General features: G+C 42.9%; 1 protein-coding gene and 1 pseudogene across 1 annotated transcript in view; one reads left to right on the top strand and one right to left on the bottom strand.

The window, feature by feature from the left end:
• The window catches only part of PACS1 (phosphofurin acidic cluster sorting protein 1), a 149,822-nt gene that overhangs the window by 126,831 nt on the left and 4,651 nt on the right, over positions 1 to 18,340 (bottom strand). The window lies entirely within an intron of this gene.
• LOC133241482 (large ribosomal subunit protein uL23-like) lies at positions 1,381 to 1,926 on the top strand (annotated as a pseudogene).

Genomic DNA, 18,340 nt, shown 5'->3' with positions numbered 1-18,340 from the left:
CAAGAAAGAATGGAGGGGTTACCCCAGAGTGGAGGACACGAAAAGACCTGACAACTAGACCCAATGCGTGTTCCATGATGGGATCCTGGGCCAAAACCAAAAGGAGGTGCTGCTGGGCAGCGGGCAAAATGTGAGCAGGGTCTGTGGACTGGAGAGGAGGGTTTTATTGATGCTAACAACCTGCCTAAGAGGGAATGCAGTAGTTATTTAGGAGTGCACTTGATTCGGAGGAATGTTTCGCAAAAGAGGGAATCATATACATAACTTAGTCTCAAATGGCTCATAAAGACTAATTTAGAGAAAGCTGTTCTGTTTTTATAAGAATAGCATAGAATAAATTGTGGTAAAATAGAAATATAGATGTAAATATAATTAACTGCTAGTTGCTCAGTTGTGTCCAGCTCTTTGTGATCCCCACGGACTGTAGCCTGTCAGGCTTCTCTACCCATGGAATTCTCCAGGCAAGAATACTAGAGTGGGTTACCATTTCCTTCTCTAGGGGATCTTCCAGACCCAGGGATTGAACCTAAGTCTCCTTCATTGGCAGGCAGTTTCTTTACCACTGAGCCACCTGGGAAATCCAGTTAGTCACGCAAATTAAAACCACAAGGAGCGAACATCTCAGATCTGTTCGCATGGCTAAAGTTAAAAAAGACTGACAAAATGAAATGTTGGTGGAAGTGTAGAGCAACAGGAACTTCTGTACACTGTTTGTATGAGTTACCTACCGCTGCACAACAATATGACCTCAAATGTGGCAGCTGACAATGACACATGTTAACATCTCACAGTTTCAGTGGGATAGAAGCCCATGTGTGGCTGGGCTGAGTCCTCTGCAAGGTGCCAATCAAGATGCCCACTGGGTCTGTGGTCTCACATGAGGCCTGAGCAGGGCAGGATCTGTATCCAAGCTCACCTGCTTGCTGGCAATGAAGAACATTCAGTTCTTCATGGGTTCCTGAACCGGGGGTCACATTTCCTGCTGCCTGTGGACTTGAAGCTGCCCGTGAGGTAACACAGTCACGTCCATTCCATCACCTCTGTCATTTTCTATTAGGAAGGAGCAAGTCACACATCCCACCCACTCTCAAAGGGAGGGGTCACACTAAAGCATAAATACCAGGGGACAGGGATCATGGGGCCACCTTAGAATCTGCCACAGTAAGTGAGAATGTTAAGTGACCACTTCCTTTTATAAACCAGCAGTTTCTCATAAAGTTAAGGATAAACCATTCCACTGCTAAGGATTTACTCACAAAGAAAGGAAAGTGTAACTCCACAAAAGACCTACACACAAACATTCACAGCAGCTTTATAAATAAAAGCCAAAATCTGCCGGGACTTCTTTGGAGGTCCAGTGGTTAAGACTCTGCCTTCCCCTTTTCATGAAGATGGCGCCAAAGGCGAAGAAGGAAGCCCCTGCTCCTCCTAAAGCTGAAGCCAAAGCAAAGGCTTTGAAGGCCAAGAAAGCAGTGTTGAAAGGTGTCCACAGCCACAAAAAAACATCTGGACGTCGCCTACCTTCCGGCGGCCCAAAACACTGCGGCTCAGGAGGCAGCCCAAATATCCTCAGAAGAGCGCCCCTAGGAGAAACAAACTTGACCACTATGCCATCATCAAATTCCCCCTCACCACCGAGTCAGCCATGAAGAAAATAGAAGACAACAACACACTGGTATTCATTGTGGATGTCAAGGCCAACAAGCACCAAATTAAACAGGCTGTGAAGAAGCTCTATGACACTGACGTGGCTAAGGTCAATACTCTGATCAGGCCTGATAGAGAGAAGAAGGCATATGTTCGACTGGCTCCTGACTATGATGCTTTGGATGTTGCCAACAAAATTGGCATCATCTAAACTGAGTCCAGCTGGCTAATTCCAAATATAAAAGTTTTCACTATAAAAAAAAAAAAAAAAAAGACTCTGCCTTCCAATGCAAGGGGCACAAGTTCAATCGTTGGCTGGGGAATTGAAAATCCCACACGCTTCATGGTGCAGCCAATAAATAAGTAAAAATAAATAAATTTTTTAAATAAAAGAAAAAAAAAAACTACTGCAAACATTTTTCCATCAGGAGGAGAACAGATAAATAAATTCTAATATTTGCTTCAATGAAATACTACCTGGTAATAAAAAAGAATGAACCACTAACACACAATGTGGATGCATCTGGAAAAAGAAGGTTAACACAAGAATATGTAGTCTATGATTTCACTTATATGAGACTCAGGAACAGGCAAACATAATCTATGACACTATAAACCAGAGCAGTAATTGCCTATGAGAGGTGGGGACTGACTGGAAGTGATACAGACGTTCTTGATTAAGGTGCTGGTTACATGAATGTATACTTTTGTCAAAGCTCATCCAAGTATAACCCCAAGATCTGTACAATTCACTACATTCAAATTTTAACTCGATTTTTAAAAATGTTTAAGTGCATATTAATAGAAAGTGAAAAAAGTGCAGCACAGTAGCTTAGAGTATAGGTTCTGGGGCCAGACTGCCAGGGTCTGAACTCCGGCTATGTCGCTTTCCTCAGCCAGTTACCTGACCCTCTGCACACCTCCACCTGTCCGACAATTGAACGAACCAGCACACGGACAGCACTTAGCGCAGCACCCGGTACATATTACGTGTCCAGTTAACAGTAGCTGTCATCAAACAAACCTAAAAAAGATGACTATGAATGCTTGGGAAATCGAAACGTTGACCAGGAAAGGCAAATCATAGTTGGCGACGAAGCACAACAGTGACTTTCCTTTCTAGAATTATAATAACACAAGCCCTGAAGAATCGTCTGACCAAAATTACAATTTTACTGGGAGAATGAGGTGATGGTGAACAAGCTAAACCATCTTCCACATCTGGAATTCACCAGATAATAGCCAAAGACGGCTTTTGAAAGAAGCCTTGTAGAGCTGCTTGACTCTCTTAAAATATGTGCATAACTTTGACTAGAAATAAATACGACAACTAGGGAAAACAAACTAGTAAGGGGAAGTGGACGAGTTAAAAAATAAAACCAGACTGGAAAATAATCAAATGCTGAAACTTCAAGTGAAACCAAAATGTAATTAAAACGAGCATCTGAGGACTTCTCTGGCGGTCGGTCCAGGGGTTAAGACCCCATGCTTCCACTGCAGGGGTCATGGGTTCGATCGCTGGTCAGGGAACTTAAGATCCCGCCTGCTGCGAGGTGTGGCAAAATACATAAAAAAATAAATAGAAAGCAAGCACCTGTGTGTATGAGAAGGTGCACTCCAGAGGCAATACTAACTACAGAGACTTAAGGTCATGGGGGAAGTGAGGAGATTACACTGTAATTCAGTATCATACGAGTATTAAGTCTATTCCTTATTAAAACTGCATAGATAGAATCCTTCTTCTCTCACAACATTCCAAAATCTTACCACCTTTCCATCCAGTAACAGGCCAGGGATTTCTCAATCCTTTGGCTGGAAGCCCAGGGTTATAGTGTATTAATATGCATGAAAATTTGACTATAATAATGTATCACCTAAATTCACATGGAAACTTTCAATGAGGAACATAAAATTTGCTTAAATTCTACCAGAATACTCCCAGCATTTCTAAGCAGTAAGCTGACGAAGGAAATGCAAAGTGAGTGGTTTGCTTACTTTCTTTTTGAAAACCAGAATTAAGACATAGGAATCCCAGCAGAGTAGTATTCTTGCTGCCTTCCTATAAACACACGCCTTTTAAAAACCAAACACCACTTTCCATAAACAAGTTATCTCTAAAGTGATCACACTCATAGAACCCCAGACTGGGCGGATTCACACTGTTCAAGAGACTTCACCTTGGTAATCACGCCTACAGTCCCAGCAAAAACCAGGCAGCAAACTCACAGACAAACTCAAGGGCTTTTCCACAGTGCTCGAAGATTTAGAAGGTATCTACAGATAGCTCATCTGTTCTTCCCAACACCCCTAGGTAGTCAGCTCGACAGTCATTTTTACTTCTGCCCATTCTGATGAGATGGAGACTCAAATAGTAACAAATCACAGCTGTTGTTCAAGGCAGGACTTAACTCTTCTGGCTCCAAGTCCAGTGTTCAATCCACTCTACCAGTCTATCTATATAAATAGGAGTCTGTGAAGATTAAGCATTTGCTAATTTTTAAGGTCTAGATTAGGGATGACATCATTAAAATTGCTGGCTTATTTTAGGTCTCTTCCTTAAACAAAAAAGTCAAACCCACTTACTTCATGGACTATCATAACTGGAATATAATGGTGGTGACATGTCCCCAGGGGGCCTTCTGGATTGTCACAGGGATTAAGGACTCCACTGACGTTCAGTGGTGGAAAAAAACAAGAATACCAGGCCTCCTCCGACCCACAATTCCTTTGAGTCCTGCACAGTTAAGAAATGACTACCTTTCTACACAATTTCCGACATTCATGTAAGTGGAAATGTTCTAACCAGGGGCAGAACCAGGTCTTCTAGGGCCAAAGTTTATACAAGCTGGAGGGTCCTCTAAAGGAAAGCACACAAAATCACAGTTAGAGCTCAGATTTCACAATATTAAATACATTAGACTAGATGAAAGATTTACAATACTTCTATCTTAAAAGTGCAAAATCAATGGAAGAAGATCTAAATATTTGAATGGAAGGACATGACACATCCATGGATTGGAAGACCCAATACTTTAAAGATTTCAGTTCACTCCAAATTAATCCACAGAGCAATGCAATCCTAATAAAATTCTCAAAAAAAAAAAAAAGAATTCAGGGAAGTTGAAAAATTGATTCTAAAACGTTTAAGGGAAGAAAGAGCAAAAATCAGTCAAGGCAATCATGAAGAAACACACAGCTAAAGACTTACATCACTCAGTAACAGGCCTACTGTGAGGACGGAGGAACAGAGACGGGGACACTGGTACAGGCATACACGACCTGACTGACCCTACAGACGGAAAGTCTAAAAATAGGCTCACACGTGAGCTGTCACGTAATTTACAATCAAGGTGACACACAGTGGAAAAGATGGTCTCTTTTTCAGTTTAGTTTTATTTTCAACTTTAATATAATAAGCTTCGCCCATTTCAAGAGTACAGTTTCATGAGTTTTGACAAATGTGTAAGCACCATCATAATCAAGACAGAACATTTCCATTGAAAAGATGATCTTTTAAATAAACGGTGGAAGGTTAATGGAAGATCCCTGTGGGAGGAATGTATCTTAACCCTTCACTTCACACGTAGACCTCAATTTCAGATGAACCGTAGATCTAAACGTGAAAGGAAAAATAATACAGCTTGAGAAGAAAATATTAGAGGATATCTTCATGATCTTGAATGGACTATGATTTCTTAAATAGGGGACTTCCCTGGTGCCTCAGTAATAATGAATCCACCTGCCAATATAGGAGACATGGGTTCGACCTCTGGTCCGGGACGATCCCACCTGCCTCGGAGCAACTAAGCCTGTGGGTCGCAAGGGCCTGTGCTCTAGAGCCCAGGAACTGCAACCACCAAAGCCTGCATGCCTAGAGTCCGTGCTCTGCAACCAAAGAAGCCGCCATGATGAGAAGCCTGTGCATCACAACTACAGAGTAGCTCCCACTTGCCACAGCTAGAGACAAGCCTGGGCAGCACAAAGACCAAGCACAGTCAAGAATAAACGAATAGATAAATTTTAAAAATTAAAAAAAAAAAAGATTTCTTAAATAGGGCAGCAAAGACACTAAATATAAAGGAGAAAATGTATAAATTGGGCGGATTGAAGATTAAGAACTTGTGTTCACCAAACAACCACTGAAAGAGTAAAAAGGAAACCCACAGAGTATGAGAAGATATTTGTAAGAAAAAGAACTCCTACGAGTCAATAAAAAAGACAACCCGATAAAAAAATGGGCAAATGACCTGAACAGACAGTTCATAAAAGAGGATACCAGACAGTTGGAAAGCTTAGAAAAAGGTTCTCAACATCATCAGGGAAATGCAAATTAACACCATGGGGGCAACTTCCAGAGCAGAACAACTAAAATGAAATGCCAACAGCAACTGATGCTGGAGACGTGGCCCACCTGGAACTCACACGGCCCATTAATTCCACTCCTGGTTATCTACTCCAAAGAAATGAAACAAACTGTACGAGGGTGCTTATCACCTCCAGCAAATGGGTAGGAATGGCCACAGTAGCTCTATACACGACATGGGAAATCTCCCACATGACTAGCCCAGTAATTACATAACTTGAGATACATTCAAACAATGGAATACAATATAGCAACAAAAATATATGAGCTGCAACCACAGGCAAACAAACATTATGGTGAGCAAAAAAAGACATGATACATAAATTGGTGCAGCTGCTATGGAGAACAGTACGGAGGGGTCCTTGAAAAACTAAAAACAGGAGAACCATACATATGATCCAGCAATCCCACTGCTGGGCATATACCCTGAGAAAACCATAATCCAAAAACACACATGTACTCCAATGTTCACTGCAGCATTATTTACGACAACCAGGATGTGGAAGCAACCTAAATATCCATCGACAGATGAATGGATAAAGAAGATGTGGTACATATATACAACAGGATATTACTCAGCCATAAAAAGGAACGAAATTAGGTCACTTGTAGAGATGTCGATAGACCCAGAGACTATCAAACAGAGTGAAGTAAGTCAGAAAGAGAAAAACAAGTATTGTATGTTAATGCATATATGTGGAATCTAAAAAAATGGTGCAGATGAACCTATTTCCAGGGCAGGAATAGAGATGCAGACATGTGGACACAAGGGGAGAAAGGGAACAGGGAGGGACCGCCGGGGAGATCAGGACTGATATATTAATACCTACCCTACTTCTGAACTGTGGTGTTGGAGAAGACCTTGAGAGTCCCTTGGACTGCAAGGAGATCCAGCCAGTCCATTCTAAAGGAGATCAGCCCTGGGATTTCTTTGGAAGGAATGATGCTAAAGCTGAAACTCCAGTACTTTGGCCACCTCACGTGAAGAGCTGACTCATTGGAAAGACTCTGACGCTGGGAGGGATTGGGGGCAGGAGGAGAAGGGGACGACAGAGGATGAGATGGCTGGATGGCATCACCGACTCGATGGACGTGAGTTTGAGTGAACTCCGGGAGTCGGTGATGGACAGGGAGGCCTGGTGTGCTGCAATTCATGGGGTCGCAAAGAGTTGGACACGACTGAGCGACTGAACTGAACTGAACCATGTCTAAAACAGATAGCTAGTGGGAACCTGGTGTATAACACAAGGAGCTCAGCTCGGTGCTGTGATGACCTAGAGGAGTGGGACAGGGTCGGGGGGAGAAGGTCCAAGAGGGAGGGGATACATGCACACATACAGCCGATCCACTTTGTTGTACAGCATAAAGTAATATAACATTGCAAAGCAATTACACTCCAATTTTTCAAAAAGTGGCAGCATTTGGAACATGCAAAAAAAAAAAAAAAAGAGTGAACCAAAGCAGGCAGAACTAACTTACGCGTTTACAAGTTAGGATGTTAGTCATCTTTGGTACGGGCAGAGGCGGACAAGGTAGTGTTTTGGGCTGCTGGTAATGTGTTGTTTCCTGAAATGGGTGCTAATTTTGCAGGTATGTTCAGTTTGTAAAAACTCATCAACTGTACTGATGATGTGTATTCTTTTCTAAGGACTACCATACGTTATACTTTTTCAATAAAAAGGTTTTTTTAGTCAGGTATAGGGCCATGGAAGTAGCCCGCACACATAAAGGGCCTTGAAGCTTAAGTTTCATTAGCTTCATAATACATTTGCCTTTGGTGTCTCCAGACATACACGTATGAAAATAAAAAGCAGTTTATAATGTTCTAAGCCTAAGATTTAAATAGATTTTACATAGAAGCTTCACTAATTTTCCACCAATCAATATACACTGAATTTTCCAGAAATGTAACCAATGTAACTACTGTAAATAAAGACTGTATTTTGTTTTGTATAGAATCTGATGAAGATTTATTCACCACTTTAGAAAACCATGTCACCAGTGATATAGCCACGTATCATGAGGTCCCCACAGGGTACACTGAATCAGTCTCTACTTACAGGTGCCGCATCCACAGCCCATGTGCAAGCAGGTGACAGCAATGGTTTCCAACGTGCGGTGAACACCTACCCATGTCTCCGGAGAATCTACATATGGAAATGCTTGCTGTATTACAGGACAGCTTTCCTTGTATGTTTCCTTTATATTGCAGTTAAGACACTGTACACATGTTGATAAATCTTATTATCTGGGAAATTTCATTTCAGGATAGAAAAGGGGCCATAAAATCTGAAGTGTTGAGAACCAGTTGCAAACCATCAAATAACTGTAAAGAGAATCCTAATTCTTGCATTTGATAACTGTTCTTTTATACTACTCACATTACCTAAATCTCAAGTAAAGTACTTATCTAGAACGTTTAAAAAAAAAAAAAAAGAAAAACTCAGCTACCATTTTCAACAGTAATTACCTAAATGTATCTATTATAAATATTACCTAGACATGGTGAGCAGAACAAGAGGGAAACAGGAGTTCAAACTACAAGATCTAACTGAGCCCTTTTCCTTTTAAGTCAGCAAGATCCAGTCTGGCATTCGCAAGCAAAAGCTTCCATTATTTTTCTGTTCTCTTTCAAAAATAGCTCCACCTTCAAGATTACACAAATTAGATCATTCTGCAGCAGGATTCCTCCTTATAGAGCAGCTCCTAGGAAGCACAGACAGGCTGTCTGCTGTAGAAAACCAGTCATTAAAAAAAAAAAAAGGAAAGAAAGAAAGAACAACCAGATGTTTTTTACTTTTCAGTTCCACTGGATTAGTGACAAAAGGTATGTGCTGTGGCTGTTAATGGTAGCTCTCTCTCTCTCATCAAACACCATCAAGCAGGGAAGGATCAGAGCAGAGCTCCCAGACCAAACTCACATGGCAGCAGAATAATTAGGGACAGTGAGACGCCACTGCTCCAACAGCTTCACCAAGGCCTATGGCATAAAAAGAATTTATCTAGGTTTTTAACATAATCAGTCACCAACCTATGGCTTATTCCATCACCCAGTAAATCCCCAAGGAAATTTACCCCCAATTAATCACAAGGGGCAAATGGAGAAACAAAGTTCCTCAAGAGCTTTGAAGAGTTCTGTTACCCAGATCTCCTTCTCAAACCATGTCATTTAACGATAAAGAGATGACAATAATTATTATTTCTTTTAGTGAAAAGCAGAAAACTGACACAAGGAAGTTAAATGAAATCTTGAAGTCATTCCTTGAATCCTTTTCTTCTGTCATATCCCAAATAAGCAAATCCTTTAGGCTTGAAAAGACCATACCCAGAATCCGACGACTTATCTTCTCTACCACCCTGCCTGGAGCAACGTCAGCTCCTAGCACATCACTTCCATACTCCTAACAGGAGCCCCTGCTTTCGTCCTTGCTCTTCTTCTATACGCAGGGCTCTCCTACACACAGGGGTCAGTGGCTATTTTAATATGTAACTCATCATCACGTCTCTTCTCTGGCTTGAAATCCCAGTGGCTTCCTCATCTCACTCAAGGTCAAAGCCAGAGTCCTACAAAGGCCTACCAGATCTGGTCCCTTCACTCTCTCTCTCTCCTGTTATTCTCCACCTCGTTCACTTGCCTCCAGCCTGAGGGCCTCCTGGATGTTCCTGGAACCTACCAGTACTTACTGCTCCCTCCACTGGCTTGCCTAGTGTGTGCTGCACACCATTACTCCCCCTCTCTGGGTCTTCTAAACCACCTTATTTCGTAACACACTCTCTGCCTCACTTATCTAAGCCTCTCCTGCTTTAATTTTCACCATCTGACATTCCCTATCATTTTCTCACTCATTTGCTTATTGTCTGCTGCCCACTTTGCCCTGAGAAGGTGACTCCCAGGAAAGTGAAAGTGAAAGTCGCTGAGTTGTGTCCGACTCTTTGCAACTCCATGGACTATACAATACAGTCCATGGAATTCTCCAGGCCAGAACACCAGAGTGGGTAGCCTTTCCCTTCTCCAACGGATCTTCCCAACCCAGGGATCAAACCCAGGTCTCCCGCGTTGCAGGTGGATTCTTTACCAGCTGAGCCACAAGGGAAGCCCAAGAATACTGGAGTGGGTAGTCTATCCCTTCTCCAGCGGATCTTCCCAACCCAGGAATCAAACCGGGGTCTCCTGCACTGCAGGCAGATTCTTTACCAACTGAGCTATGAGGGAAGCCTAACTCCCAGGAAAGCTGGATTTTATTTGTTTTATTAAATGCTCTTCCCAGGTGGCACAATGGTAAAGAATCTGCCTGCCAATGCAGAAGATTTGGGTTTGATCCCTGGGTCGGGAAGATCCCCTGGAGAGGGGAATGGCTACCCACTGTAGTATTCTTGCTGGGAAAATTCCACAGGGTTGCAAAGAATCGGACACAACTGAGCAAACACACGTACATACATTAAGTGCTCTCTCCTCAGTGTCTAAAATGATAAGGCGTGACTTTCCTGGTGATCCAGGGGTTAAGACTTCCAATGCAGAGAGCGCAGGTTCGATCCCTGGTCAGGAAATTAAGATTTCACATGCCACGCAGCATGGCCAAATAAAGAGAAAAAATAAATAAATAAAATGGTGACTAAATAAAATCTCCTGTCTGTGTGTTATCTACCAACTGAATGATGTTACTAATAGGTAGAGGAGGAGCCACAGAGACCCAAACCCTGATGGTGAGGAAAAGCCAAATCAGAAACCAGACTCCAGAGCCAAAGCATTTCTGGCACGTGGTTTTAAAGAGATTAGAGCAACTTGCTGACTTTTTTCCTCCAGATATAAGAATAGGAGGAAATACCTGAATGAGCATCAAAGAAAACAAAGCAAAACAGAACAGAACCCAAACCCAGATAGAGCCACCATCCCAGTCATTTTTCTATAAAACATTCTCTTAAATGGACTCAATCAGTTCTCTTAAGTGGCACTCGGTTATCAGTGAAATTGCCTGAGGAGGCCCTCCAGGAATGTAAGTAAACACACCACTGGCCTAAGGCCAAAGCACACCAAACTAATCCTACGCCAAAGCCTAGCTTAGATCCTGTCCCATTTCCAACCCAAACTTTTGTTTCCCCAGTGAGATGGTACTTTCCTTTTCCTCCATGGAGAGAAAAGTCAACCAAAAAGATCAATGGGCAGTGCTTAATAACATTACGGCTGCTCCTTTTAATAAGTTTTTTTTTTTTTTTAAAGGAAAGATGGAGGAGATTATCTACAAGTAATAAAAACAAAGCGATAATGCTCTTGCATATGGTTAATGAACCATTTTCCTCATTAAAGATAAGGGCATAAACAAGTTATTGCACATCTTGGTGGCAGAAAGGAAATACAATTAAATCCATTAATAGCCACAAGAGTTTTTATGTTCCCAGAGGACCCTGGTTTCCAGTGCTGCTTATTCATTTTCATCCACAGCCAAAACGATGCATGGCAGGGATGACCGAAGGCTGTGTGGACTATCCACATATTTCACTTTTAAGGAGACAATTCTATTAAACAACAGACTTCAGGTAGATGCTGCTGCCACATTCTATTGGATATGAGCTGACCTAACAAAAGCCTACCTGTAGAGACAAAGTAAATGATGACTAACAAATCAGGCCTACAGATACTCAACCATCACACTCACAGTTGCACTACTGCTACCCAAAGATGTTAAAATGATTTCTGTGAACAGAGATGCTGAAACACTTCACAACTATATGAACAGAGATGCTCAAACATTTTACAACTATTTTGTTTCTCTGCATAACAAGTCAACAAGGACAAAAAAAGGTAAAAAAGAGGTAATCAAAACAAATTTAACTAAGCACCAGATATAGGGCTTTACTTGTAGTCCAACCCCAAAGGAAAATGTGACTTGTATCTCCAACTACATCTTCAATAGGGTCTCTGACTCCCTAAGACTTGAGAAGATTAAATCCCTACCCTCAACTCACCAGCAAGCCTGCCTGGCGAGCACAACCTGGACCAGGAGGTGAGCAAAACAGCCCCACTGTGGGTCTAAGGCTCTCAGGTTATACTCCCCGTTACTCTTAGCCTCATACTCAGAGCCCATTCCTCCCTAACATACTGACTGACTGGTTCTTCAGTTCATAGAATATCAGAACCAACAAAGCAGAAAGAAGGCATATCAATAGCAATAGGGAGAAACGAAGGCAAAAACAAAACTAAAAAAGCAAACACGTGACTTTAAAAATAGTTATGCACCATGCGCCAGTCCACACTCTTCATTTCAAGCCCATGAGGGTCTCATTCATCCTGACGATCCACATGGGAGAAGAGGTTAGCCTGTGTTTTATACATTCTCAAGGAAGAACCAGAAACATGTAAATATATTTCTAGGTTTATAACCAAAATGGGAAAATAAAGTCTTGGTGCTTATTACAGAAGAAACTGACACGTCTACAAAGATCCAAGTGCTTCAGGATAGACCTTAAATGTATTACCAGGTTTTCCTATAAAAGGAGGATACAGTTTTTCTACAGTCTGAGACACAAAAAGGAAAAGTGAAAAAGACCAACTCTGCTTAAATCCTCATTTTCCTAGGAGTCACTCAGCTTTTATTGGTGATAAATGGCTAGCTGTAAACTGGTTTAGTTGCTCTTCTGGCTGCCAAAGCAGAGCTAAAGAAGTCAGCAGGTAGAATAGGGAAGCTGTCAAGTCGAGCTGGCTCAAAACAAAGTTGTGGTTTGCAGGCGGGGCCTGAACCATCTCTTCCGTTCATATAAGCTGGCAGGATGTAGAAACAGGATCCCGGCGCAGTCACTGCTTCAGAGAACCAAAATATTTTCCTTTGACTTTCTAGTCTATTAAGCTTGGGGTTTGGCAGGATCTGTGTCTACAGTGAACCCAAGACCTTATAATGGTCCCTGGGAGGAAATCGGAATATAAACAAGGTAGCCCTGATTCTAGACAGAAATCAGTTTTGGGAGGGATATCGAGGAGAGACAGAGAAGCCAGGATGGCAATAAAGACAGCAAGAGTAACAGTAATATTAAGTGTTTTCTATGTGCCACAAAAGCAATTAACTTGTATTAATCTCCCTTAATCCTCATAATACATGAATGGTAGGGGAATTATTATGCTCATTTTACAGATGAGAAAAATGCAGCATTAGAGAGGTTAAGTAATTTGCCCAAGTCACTCAAACAGTAAACCAAGAGTCAGGATTAAAATCCTGGCTAACTGGCGCCAATAGCTGGGCCATGTGATGCGAAGAGCTGACTCATTAGAAAAGACCCTGATTGAAGGCGGGAGGAGAAGGGGACAATAGAGGATGAGACGGCTAGATGGCATCACCGACTCAATGGACATGAGTTTGAGAAAGCTCTGGGGGTTGGTGATGGACAGGGAAGCCTGGCGTGCTGCAGTCCATGGGGTTGCAAACAGTCGGACACGACTGAGTGACTGGACAACAACTGGCTCCAGCACTGACGCCTACAGACACTATGCTATGAAGCCTCTCACTGTCTGCAGTCTGGTAACAGAGCAGCATTCTGTAATCCCAACATCACAGCGTGCGTGCTAAGTCACTTAAGTTGTGCCTGACTCTCTGCGACCCAATGGACTGTAGTCCACCAGGCCCCTCTGTCAATGGGATAACATTACAGCGTCCAAAGCATTAAACATTGTCAATCATGAGAGCCAGAGAGCGCTCAGGGAACACCAAGTTTAAACAGAGAAACAGTTCCTGAGTCATGAGACAAATCCCAGCTCCACCTCCCTCTAAACTGGGGAGCCCTACAGAAATGCCTTCCCCTCCCTGAGCCTCGATTTCCCTTCCTGGGGAGTTGACGGTTACCACGCACACAGCAAAGGCTCAGCAGTCTGCTTCCCTTCACCTGGGCAGCAGCCTAAACACCCCCTCACCAGAGGCCTTCCCAATCACACTGCCCAACCCTCTCCAGTCCCCACGCCGCTTTCTCATCATAGCACCACCCACCACCTGCCTGTTCACTCTGGATCTACTTACCGGTTTATTACCTGTCTCCCTCCACTGGGACGTTCACTTTAAGAGAGAATGGACTTCATCAACCTGCTTGCTGCTGGTTCCCCAGCCCCTGGAGCAGTGCCTGGCACATAGAAACACTCAACAAATATTTGTTGAATGCAAGAACCATGTAGGAGAGACTTTCACTCAATGAACTTTACAAATAAACAGGCACTGTTCATTGACAAACACATTTATCAAGCGCCTATAAAATGACTATGTAAACAGACAGGATTGTTTCAGATGGCGCTAGCTGCTGTGAAGATTTCTAAACTCCCAGGACGGACCGGGCAGGTGGGGCAGCTTTCCAAGTAGCGGGTCAGCTGAAACCTGATACCCAGGAGCCAGTCACACGATGATCGGGGGACAGGGCATCCAGGCAGAGGGAACAGCAAGTGCAAAAGCCCTGAGGCAGGGCGACCATGCCGGGGCCCAGCCTGTGGAGCCAGGCGATCATGGGCAGCATGGTGGAGATGAGGTCGAAGCCATGGGAAGGACCCCTCCAGGAAGTATCTCCAAAGTCAGAAGAAGGCTTTTACTCTATGTGTGATGACAAGTTACTTGATTGCGTGTCTTATCTTCACCAGTGACTCAGTGATAAAGAATCTACCTGCCAATGCACGAGAGGCAGGTTCGATCCCTGGGTTGAGATCTCCTGGAGAAGGAAATGGCAACCCGCTCCAGTATTCTTATCTGGGAAATCCCTTGGACAGAGGCTACAGACCATGGGGTCGCAGTCAGACAGGACTTAGCAACTAAACAATAAACTTATCTTTGCCCAGCAGATTGTACACTTTATGAGATAAAGGATTTTGCTTGTGGCACATACTGGCTGGTCTACAAGCATCTGTTAAATGAATGAACTGGGGAGAGTATGAACAGGAGAGTGACATGATCTGATTTTCATTTTAAAATATCGCTTTGAACTGCGGCTAGTGATTACCTTCTGGGAGGAGACCAGGGTGGCAGAGGACGGGGAAATTTACAAACAAGGACACTAGATGTGCTTTCTGGGCACTGGAAATCAGAGACAGGGGAAGAAAAGGCTACAATCTAACCCCTGAAGCCATTTGGTGTTTTCAAACAACAGAGAGGAAAAGGTCCGTGAGGAGGGACCAAATAAATGACAACTGATGTCCTAAGCCTTTTGTGTTTTTCTAAACTATTTAAACCACTACAAAGAATCTCTGTCTCACTTGTAACAAGAGGAACAAAAGGAAGCTCAAAGCCAGACACATACACAGACAGACACACAGAGTTTTGGAGAAAAACTGTAAAGAAAAAACACTTTCCTACATCTAAGAACAATAACCAGGCTAACTTTCCTCAGGGACAATTAAGATTCCACTTAGCACATCCAAACTGTTAGCTGGGCGGCAGGGGGGATCTTGCTCAGAACAAGGCTCTGAGAGGCAGACTGCTATCCACAGGAGGTGGCAGACTAAGAGAGGAGCAGACACTGTAACAGGGACCAAGTTTTATTTAATTTTTTTTAACAAGGATGCCTTGGACTTCAGTCCACCAGGCTCCTCTATCCATGAGATTTTCCAGGCAAGGATATTGGAGTGGGTTGCCATTTCCTTCTCCAAGGGACCAAGTTTTAAAACATCACTCCTTTCACACCCACCTATATCCCCGCCCACCTATATCCGCACTGGGTCACTAAAAAAACATCCAGGGTAGAGCACTCACACCGGACATATTTACTACCTGTCTCCCCCCACTAGAATGCTCACGCTAGGAGAGAACGGACTTTGTCTATTACCTGATCTCACAGTGTAATTTCTAAGAGGTACGTTATAGTTTTAAAAAAACTTCTGCCAACATCATCTCTGGATGCTACAAGTGCCTCTCCTTACAGAACTGAAAGTGCTGAATGGATGAATGAAACACAGGTTCATCCGGGAGGTGTGGAGCATCATTACTTCTAAGGGGGGAAGAGGAAGAACAGTACTTGGGGGCAGAAAAATTGGCAAAGCTATCACTCAACTCCAATATCAGTGCCCCCTCCTCACCTGTGCCTCGCCACCCATCACCACGAAGAGGGCAGAGGGCAAAGCGCTCTCCAGCCACCATTTTTGTTATCAATAAAGATGAACAAGCAACTCTAGAACCAAGAAAGGAGGGTGAGGAGTAGAGTGGAATCTCAGCCCCCACCACCATGCCTCAACTATCCAACCTTTTTTTCACAGCTTTATTGTGATATAAAATGTGTAAGTTTCCCTCCTTTGACATACGTGTACAACTGAGTACAGTTGACACGTATCTTTAGATATTTACTTATTTTAAAAATATTTAAAGTATTTATTCATTTGGCTGCAGTGGATTTTAGTTGCGGCATGTGGGATCTAGATCCCCGACCAGGGATCAAACCCAGGCTCCCTGCATTGGGAGCTCCAAGTCTTAGCCACTGGACCACCAGGCAAGTCCCTAAACATCTATTTTTAAAACAACATTTACTGGTCTTTTCTGTAATATGTGTTTATTACAGAAAGTCTGGAAATCACCAAAAAATATACAAGCACAGAAATTAGTATCACACATAATCCTACCAACTAAAAACCATTCTGGAGTTAATGCCTCCAGACAGTCTTCTCTGTAGATATTGACTAAGACCTAAAATTGTGAGAAACAAATGGACAAGGAAGCATCAGGAAGCAAATTCTCTACAGGAGGAAGCAAGCTGAGTAGAAGGTAAAAACGTTTAAAGAGGGGAAACTAACAAAAGAAAACTAATGGGTCCTTGGAAGAGAGAAGAAAAGGGACATTCTAAAATAACTTGAAGAGGACAGACTGAGGACTCAGTCTAATTAAACAAATAAGGAGAGACCATAAATATGGCAGCCACCAGCCACAGGTGACTGCTATGACACGAAATGTGGGCAGTACAACAAAGGAAGAGGATTTTAAATTTCACTCAATTTCAATTAATATTAAGTAGCCACACGTGGCTAGTTGGCTAGCTGTATTGAACAGCACAGCTTTAAAGAGAAAATAGCCTATGATCTTAAGACATAATTGAATGTCAAACGAAATGTTTTAAGTAACTGTCTTCTGGAAGATGTAAAAGCTAAGCAATAATACATCATCACTGACTGGGCTTCTCCATGGCGCTACCCAAGGCAGAGGCCAGGCACCGGTCTGCCTAAGTGGCTCCCTGAGCTGTGACTACAGCTCTTCTCCAGTTTGTAATAACATAAAAGGGAAAGCAGGTCCAGCAGGCTTTCTCATCAGATCGCTGCCCTGTGAATGAATGCAGAGGTGGCGCCCGGGCACACACGTTGCTTCTCTAAAATCCTCCCAAGTTTTGCTGGTTATTCCTCTAACTAGGCCTAAAGAAGGGAGGATTCTGTCAGGGCTCGCCAGTCTAGAACCCAACCACCTTGCTCAAGGCCAGCCCCATGGCCAACTTCAAGCTCCTGTCCTTTCTCCAGAGCCCTTAATACCACTCCAAACTCACAATGGAAGAAGACCCAACTCTTGCCATCATTTCCACAGCTTCCTTGTTTTCTCAAAGTGCTCCGAGAATGTGACACCACAGATTCAAGCCAAGTTGACTGCAAATTTCAGAGGACCTACTGAGCCTTCCAGTCCAGGCCAAAACAGGACAAGCCTCTCGGAATGAAGCAGTAAAAACACACAGCCCCAGCACTTTCTGGCTGGCACCTTCCTCATGCACACAGAGATGGTACCAGAAGTAAGAATAGCAGCAGCTTATTGGCTCAGCTAAGAAACTGGAAATCTAGTTTAAAAGGAAATCACATAACCACTCATGTGTCCAAAAGATCTGTAAATCAATACATGTAAAACGGACTCTGTGAAAGTCATTCTGTCTCTGACTTAAGGAATCTGAGCTTCCGCAGGGACGGTGGATAATATTACCGCGATAGAGAGGCTATTGTATTACAACACTCACAATGTGAAATTCAAATCTTCTAAGGTACAGATACACTTTTCAGACTTTCAGTGCTAGGGAAATAATAGAAATTTCACCAGGTCTCTCTTTGATCAATTACATTTAGTTTATATCTATCATTTAAGAAGTACTTTCTCCTGTAGACCTATAGGCCCTATTTTATCAACTGTTTCTTTTTCTTTTTCTCTATTTTTCAGCCATACCACGAACCATGTGGGAGCCATGTGGGAACCATGAGTTCCCCCACCAGGGATCGAACTCATGCCCCCTGTAGGGGAGGTGTGCTGTCATAACCCCTAGATCACCAGCGAAGACCCTATTCTTATTTTACATTTATTTCACCCACATATTAAAATGGATAGTAAGTAAAAGTATTACCAATCAACAGATCAAAAC

Source organism: Bos javanicus, chromosome 29 (assembly GCF_032452875.1).
Source record: "Bos javanicus breed banteng chromosome 29, ARS-OSU_banteng_1.0, whole genome shotgun sequence".
Classification (NCBI taxonomy): domain Eukaryota; kingdom Metazoa; phylum Chordata; class Mammalia; order Artiodactyla; family Bovidae; genus Bos; species Bos javanicus.
Note: the sequence above shows the minus strand (reverse complement) of the source record. Positions and strands in the feature narration are given on the sequence as shown.